The following is an 8,298-nucleotide window of genomic DNA, read 5'->3' as shown; positions in this document are numbered from 1 at the left end:
AAATATTGATTTCGCTTATAAAAAATCAAAATAAGTTTACCATTTTTTCGAACTCATAAGCTCAGAAATTCCTAAATAACGATGGTTAGCTAACAACTCATAAATATGCATGATATGTTAATGAGCATCCAAACAGAGGAGATCCGATCTGTTATCTTCACCACATAAACAAGCATGTGCGACGAACCATGGATTAAAGAATAGAAGGGTATGCATCGACGGTGACATCAAATGATTTTATAACGCGCTTGCCTATACTTAAGCACTGCTGCCAATCAAACAAACACGCTCATTGAACTCCGTGTCTCTAACCGCGGCCCTCTGTAGAACGCTGCGAATCAACTGTTACATTTTTTTAGACCAAAACATAACCATGTAGAAATCGTATGCGCAGTCTGAATGTTCTATTGACATGTCTGCGTCGATGATTAATTGACAACAAAAATATATTGCTGAACAATTCTGTTTTAGTTTCATCACAATCGGACTACGAAAAGTTCACTTTCTTACGACTGGTAATTTTAAGTAGTTGGTAATATTAATAAAATATGCAATTTTTATATTTGAATTATTATTATTTGCCTGCCATCTTCTGTCATTAAAATTGCGTTAATCTATAGAATATTAAATTATGCATTTGACCATGTATGTTGTTAGCGTGGCCGGTGTTCACACATACAACAATCGTGTTTTTAATACTGTATATGGCTAAGCAGTGGTTTCTTCATAAATCTCCTTAATTATCGATGTGATTATATTTAAATTGTAGTGCCTGGTGATTGGCTAATGGTTATGTCATCTACATCACATCCAATCACCGGGCCTAATTGAATGAAAACAGCGATCTCAGATCCGGGATTGGCTGGCTATGTATAGTTGCGATACGTTACCTAGCGGTCGTTTTGAAAAGTAAACGCAGGGCAAACTTAATCACGAACAAACGAAGTACCTATTATTATTCACACAAGAAGTAAGACAACGGTGAGTATATAGATCATGATTACGCATTGTATCTACTACACTTAAGATTAGCCTAGGCCTACCTAGGCAGTATCAATGTCGGCAAATCATATGGTTTACTAGTAAGCCTAGAAGGCCTAGTATCCTTGCTGATTTTGTAATTTTACATGTAGGCGCGCTGAGACAACAACTAGTTATTGTCTCATAAAATGCTACTTTAATGTCATAAAAACATTAGCGTAGATCAATCGCGGCAGAAACCTATACTAATTACAATTATAGCATCTACAATTCTAAGCCAATAACAATATAGTATTGTTTTTATCTGGTATATTGATGAAGTAGACCTACACTAGGGTCTTCACAATAACATACAATGTAATTTAATAACTGTTTTCAATAAACATTATACTCAGTGGCGTGAGGCAGAGGCCTGAAGCCACTTGTTTAGGAAACCTAAGTGGCCCTCCAAGTTTCAAAGATCGAGGCCTCGGACGTTTTTAGCATTTTCGACATATTTTATGCCTGTTCCTCTGGGCACTGCTCATGGGTCCCAAGCTTCAGGGCCCCTGGGTTTAGCCAGTGAGCGCACATAGCCGTTACGCCACTGATTATACTGTTCAAATATGTATTGTTGCTAGCGCTAAAAACATCATGCCACCAAAGAACGCGCGAAAGAAGGGGTGTCACGAAAGCTCAGACCACGAAAGCTCAGACCCCCTAAGACCTAAGATCACGAAAGCTAAGACCCAACACCTAAGATTACAAATATTTATCTTTCGCACCTGCCTTGTATTTTAACTCCCAACATTTATTCTGAATACCACACCTTAGAATTGGCACTTTCATGAAAAAGAATCACATAAAAAGTAACAAATACATTTTTAAATTGATGATTTTACAGATGTTTTTCTCGCACACAAAATGACTAGCCTACAGTACTACAGTAGGCCTACCCCATGTTCAATGTTTTTGTTTCTATGGAACGTCAAAAGAGCAAAAATTATATAGAGGGCTGAAAACTCTGTGGAGTCCATCTACAGTGTGGAGTGGATGGAACAATGTAAAATTAAAATTGTAATGATAATAGTATAATCATGCAAGTACGAAGAAATAAATACTGGCAAATAAATTTTAATTTAAAAATCATGATAAGTTTTTTTGTTTCGTTTTCTTTCTGTTTTTATGCTTGTACTATTATTGTTGCTCTTTTGGCGCTCCATGGAAACAAAAACATTGAGCATGGTGGGAGCTCGAGGAGTTACATTACAGTATACAAAGAAACACATATGTAAAATCATCAATTTAAAGGATTTATTTATTTGTTATTATGTGTTTCTCCTTCTGAAAGTACTTATAAGTCCTAATTTTAAAGTTTGGTGTTCAGGATAAAGTGGGTCAACAAATTTTGAGTCAAAATACAAGAAAGGCAGGTGCGTAAGAAAAACATCCTCTGAACCAACACAATGGAGTAAATATATACCAACAAACAACCCGTCAAGTTTGTTTGTTGTAAAGAAAAAATATACATTTACTCAACAGGCGAAAATAATGTGAGTTTATCTATGTTTTGCGGTAGTATTAAATTATATTTATGGTAATAAATGAAACCTACTGTGTTTAAAATTATGTATGGATAAACAAGTATTGTTTTTAATCTGTAGTATATCTTAGTATTTGTAATCTTAGGTGTTGGGTCTTAGCTTTCGTGATCTTAGGTCTTAGGGGGTCTGAGCTTTCGTGGTCTGAGCTTTCGTGACACCCGCGAAAGAAGTGTAGCCAACAAGGTTAAATGTCGTTGCACATGTACAGTAAACAATATATTGGGCACGCGACCGTTTCGATGTTACCATGAGGTTAATTAAACTGTAACATTGTGGGCGGTTCGCGGTCTGTCGGCGAGAGTCAAGGAACCCTTGATCTCACGTCGATGCATATCCATCTATTCTTTAATCCATGGACGAACAGAAGAAAGTGCTGGGGTTTCCCTGATCGTATGATGTAAAAAGCTCTGCCGTTAATTTGCTGGTAACGTAAGTAGAATTTTATTTTAGATGAATGAGACATCCTCCTATAATAGTTATATATCGCAAACTAGACGTTTTTGCCGTATAGTTATAGGCTTGGCTATCTAGGCTAGGGCTATAATATAAGCCTACTATCTAGGGCCTAGTTAGTAGTTTACTACTGTGTAGTGTAGCAGCTGTAGGCAGGCAGATATCGGGTAAGAAAAGTAGACGGGAACCCACTTTGAGGCCTAGCTAGGTCCTATATATCGTACTCACCTAGCTAGGTCATCACTCCACAACTAGCTACAGGAAATAGGCCTACTATGTTACTGTACCATTGATATTACATTTGGAGCTCGAATTAATTTTAAAGTCTAAAAAAAGAGTAACTTATGACAAAAAAAAAACATTTGGAAAATGATCAGGATACAGTACCAAAGAAGTTGACGGTAGAATAGATTGTTTTTGATAGCAACCAAAACACTAGTAATTAGACTAGGCCTTTTTGAGGGAGGAGATGCACTTTTCATGAATTCCTTACTGTACATTAGTAGTACCCCAAATTGAAAACTTCAGATTCATGTACAGAAATAATAATTATATGTATGCAATGAATTGTGAAATATTTAACTTTTCTATTTGACTTTTGTATTTATACATCATTGTTTTTAAATTTATAGACTTAAGCTAATGAAGACTGGAACAGAGGGTACATCAATACTGCATAAAGGCAACTGGCGGTAGACTCGGTAGTAGAACACAAGATAAATATTGGATGACTATCATAAAGCATTCGGCAAATGTGTTGGTTGTTTTCCAGCTTTTAAAATGTTGTATAGTTTACATAATTAGAGCAATAACATTTGAAATTATTTTGCAAACATAGCATTAAATAAATAAAAATACTACTACAGTACATGAGATAAAATCTCCATAATTTTAATGTGTGAAGATTTACAGTACAGTACAGTAAAAAAAATGAGTTAATTACTAGTACAGTATATTTCATTGAATTTCTGCATTATTGTTGACAATTTATTAACTATTAATTGGTGTGTTGATTGTGGCATTACAGCAATAGCTTGTCTTCTGTGATTGTTCATCCATTTTAAAGTGTCATAGTAAGAAACGTTCAAATAAATATTGTGAATGTTGCTACCACATTTTGTGTTGATTTCTTCACCATTTTCCACTACTTGCTCATATTGTTCATTCAATTAGTGTGTTAATACCTATTAAAAGAAAGACATTTTTTATTAAAATATCTACATAAAAAGAAGAATTTTCAACATAACAGTACTAAGTACTGTAAAGTACACATTCCAAAAAATATTTAACTTAGATTATTTGGTCATTTTCTGTAAGAGAAAAAAAAATTACATTATTGGATGTACAGTATAGGCCTAGTTACAATTTTCACAAATTTATATTAGCATTAAAATGTAATTAATCATGAAGGAAAAACCAAGCACCATAATCTCTCCTGGCCCTGGTGGTGACCTTATTTTTTTATTTTTGGCAGCCATTCACAAGTTTTAGCTTTTTGGGTATCGCTGCTCGTAAGTTATGTATAATTTTTTTAAATCACAAACTCTACATAGAAAAGAAAATTAAATGTTTTAAAATGAATGAAAAGTGATATGAATAATGATGAAGGACTATTATTATAGTATTATACTAAAAATAAGACGAGGTGGTGGTGTCAAAATTCACACTACTAAAACCTTATTCTTTACTCCATGCTCACAGATAATAACTATTAATAAGGCCTACAAGTTAGATCTATTAGTATTAGCTAGGCCTACTACTCACTCAGGCCTACAAGTACAACTAGTACTACTAGCAGACTAGCTACTACTAGGCCTAGGCCTACTCTAGGCCAGTACAGCTGTACTGGGCTAACTAGGCTTCCTATACTAACTAACAAAACTGCACTATAGAAACTACAGTTCTTACTTACCAATCTGCTAGGGCCTAGCCATAGTATTTTTTTCAAGATAGGAATTGTTTTTTTGTTGTTAAACTACAGAACTTTCCCACAACGTCGTCTCGCCATATCACGTCGTATTTTTTTGTGATGACCTAGAGGTCACATACACGCACAAGAATCATACAATATGCATAATTCATAAGCTAATTCAGGTCAAGGGTTAAATTAAACCGGAAGCCAGCTGGCTGCCAGCCAACCGACTTCCGGTTGACTATTTATTACTTTACCTTAAGATTTTCTCAGGTAAATAATTTTTTTTTTCGATCAAATTTTATTTCAAAGTGAATAACTTTATGTATCATTAAAATGGCCTATTCAACAAAAATATTTTTTAAAATTATTTGTTCAGGGGGACAATACATCTTTAATTAAATAAATTATTAAGCCTAACCATTGTTATATATGCATTTTACAAATATTAATACTAATAGTCAATATTTTTCATAAACATGACCATACATATTAACAACTAAAACATGCGGTAACCATGACAACAGAAGTTCAACATAAACAATACCATATTGTAAGAATTAAATATAAAAATACCGCTCGTGTATTGGGTATAGAGGACGTACTTCATCCATGGTATAATCACGCTACGTTATACATCTAAGTAGTAGACAACGTGTAGAGCGACAGAGATGTAGTCATACTATTCTAGTTCTATTTTGTCTATTTTCTGACCACTTTTTACCTTGATAAGACTTCTATAGATTTATACATATATAAAGATTACAAGATTACTACAGCAAGTAATATTTAAATGTGTCAAACAAACATTGAAATATTAAATAAGTTTTTTGCACGTTTTAGTTCAATAAGGCACAGGACAGGAGAGCGGGATCTGCAAATACACACCCATTGGTAATTGTTGAAGTTTGGATTGGTTATGCAAACTATTCTCCAACTTCCTTACACTACTCCTAATTCCCGTCAACTTTTTTAACACCATTTCTACTCCCTACTGATTCTGACTATCAAACGGACTGTCTTGCCAATCTCGCCCAAACTAACATCTACCGTGGGCTTGCCAGAATTACTGCCAATGGTAGAATGTCTACCCGGCAACTTTCCAGGTGTGATCTCGTTGTTCCAAGACCTCAGTGTGAACTTTTTAAACATTCTTTTAATTATAAAGGACCTAAATATTTTAACTCTTTAGACGTTTCAATTAGAAATTGCAATACTTTTTTAAATTTTAAAAGTAAATTAAAGAATGTTATGCTTAACAATGACACATTTTAAATTTTAAATCTTCCTAACCTTTTTACATTTTTGCCTTTAAATATATTTTTACTTGTAATGTTTTTATGTCGCTTGTATTGTTGAGGGCCTCTCAAAATCAGCTTCCGTAATATCAAGTTTTAAAAATCAACGAGCGCCATACCTTTTAAAATTTACATCAACTACACCCATTGGTATATGTTGAAGATTGGATTAGTCGTACCACCATTTCCATTTCGTTTATTCGACTGACCCAAAAAGTACTCCCCATCTCGTTCAAAAAATGTTATATCATAACATTCGTGTGATGGTATCGCTCCGTAACTTACGAACATATTTCCTTCTAATTTAAATATTGGTGATGACGTAATATAGAGTTCAAAATCGTCATCAGCATCACGTGATTCCGTTCTGCTTGTGGTTATTATCATAAACACTTCTCCGCCAACCTGTAAATAAAGAATAATATACTTAAAGATGCGCTTTGATACAAACATGCTAATTGCTAAAACCCAAAAAAAACAACTCGAAAGATTGGTTGATTCGCATACATTTTGATATCAATTTAGGTTTGTTTCATTAGTGTACCTGCAGCACTCTTTTTTTTGCCAGACTTTTCAATTTAAAAAGCAATATCAATCAAAATTGGCCACCTCCCAATTTCTGTTTTGTAAAGACGATACACACTCAAGTGTGTGTAGCGTACTTGAACTTAACTGGAAAATTATTACTTTTATGAACCAAAAATTGGTATAAATATGTAGGTATGCATGGGTGTATGTATGTATTGTGTATGTATTTTTTGGTTCAACATAAAAGTAAAAATATTCCAGTTAGTTATAATTGGAACCAGATGAATTTATTTAATACTTAATATACTTACTTTGAAAATGGTAGATCTGTACGAACAATGCTCCACAGGAATAGGTTGATGAATTTTACATTCATTAGTCGAATTGTCTCATATGTACACTATTGTGTTCTGTACACAGTTATCTTGATTCACAACTACTAAGTAAGTATCTCCGTTATTTGTAAATGTGTCGATTCCCGTTAAGCCAGCGTCCCATTCGTCTAGTGAGTGTTAAATTTAAATTAATTGTTACAAATGTTCATTGAATAAAGATAAATATTTATATAAGATATTATTGTCCCCCTGAAAATTGTTGAATAATCTATTTTAATGTGACATAACAGTTTTAAAAAAAAAAGATTATATCCACTTATTTTCCTACTAGAAAAACCTGAAATTAAAGGAAAAAAATTAAATGACTTTTTGGTTAAATTTAATAATTTATTTTGTCTTTTTATAATAATAGTAATACTAATAATTTATGATTTGTTTATTTGTCTATTTTCTGTCCGGTTTAATATGGGTATATAGATTATATATATATATGTTTAATTATTTGCTTTTCTGTTTAGTATTTCCTTTATTTTTTATTTTGCTTCAGTTTTCATTTTATTCTCTATTATACATATGCATAATATTATCCTTATTGAATAAAAGATATGTTGACTTGAAAAGGCCATATGACGACATTTACTTATTATTGTTATAAAAAAATGCTAACGATAAGACATTGACGGATGATGTACACTAATGTTTAGAGATATGACCTATACTTTATGCTAATGTTTTCGAGCGAAACATTAACGCTTTTGTGTATGTATGTATGTATAATATATTATATGTATAAAAGTTTAAAGTATGTACAGTATGTATATGTATGTCATGCGAAGTCCACAATTTCTCAATAACGGTCATAATTCCCAACGCGGCTCTCCGATTGAGTTAACTACTATTTCCAATTCAAATTTATTGAGTTTTGAACAAGTCCATATCAAGAGAAACAAACAATAGTACAAATAAAATTACAAATAAACAGTTACATAAAGAGATTCGACTGCAGAAGGGAGAGTTACAAGTTTGCAACAATCAAGGTATGGAAGCAGAGATTATATGCATATAGTATTAGTAGTTTGGGCCCATTTCCTGATAATAAGAGGCCTATTTTTAGGTTATATGCATGATATGCATATAACCTCTTGATTCTGTCAAAATCTTTATTTATTTATTTATTTATTTATTTATTTATTTATTCTTTCCTTAGC

Source organism: Antedon mediterranea, chromosome 4 (genome assembly GCF_964355755.1).
Source record: "Antedon mediterranea chromosome 4, ecAntMedi1.1, whole genome shotgun sequence".
NCBI lineage: Eukaryota > Metazoa > Echinodermata > Crinoidea > Comatulida > Antedonidae > Antedon > Antedon mediterranea.
This window is presented reverse-complemented; position numbering follows the sequence as displayed.